This window comes from Triticum dicoccoides, chromosome 4B, assembly GCF_002162155.2.
Source record: "Triticum dicoccoides isolate Atlit2015 ecotype Zavitan chromosome 4B, WEW_v2.0, whole genome shotgun sequence".
NCBI lineage: Eukaryota > Viridiplantae > Streptophyta > Magnoliopsida > Poales > Poaceae > Triticum > Triticum dicoccoides.
In genome coordinates, this window is record NC_041387.1 from 397,473,228 (window position 1) to 397,473,793 (window position 566).

A 566-nucleotide genomic window follows, 5' to 3' on the forward strand; every position below is an offset into this window, starting at 1 on the left:
GGCCGCGGCGATGTGGTCCTGCCACGTGGCGCGACCCGGCTGGCTGAGGCGGGCGGCGGCGGACGTTGTCCGGCCGGGGCGGACACGTCCGTCGGCGCGGATCTGGCGGGGATGATTTTTTTTAGGGTTTTGGGGAGAGAGAGAGATCCGAAAACGGAGGGGTGTATATATAGGCATAGAGGGAGCTAGGAGAGTCCAAATGAGGTGCGGTTTTCGCCCACACGATCGTGATCGAACGACCGAGACGATGGAGCAGAGTTTGGTGGGTTTTGGGCCAAATTTGGGGGGTGTTGGGCTGCAACACACACGAGGCCTTTTCGGTCCCTCGGTTAACCGTTGGAGCATCAAACGAAGTCCAAATGATACAAAACTTGACCGGCGGTCTACCGGTAGTAAACCAAGGCCGCTTGGCAAGTCTCGGTCCAATCCGGAAATGTTTAATCCCCACACATGAAAGAAAGCTAGAAATGACCACCGGAGGAGAACGAAGCGCCGAAATGCAAAACGGACAACGGGGAAAATGATCGAATGCATGAGATGAACATGTATGCAAATGCAATGCACGT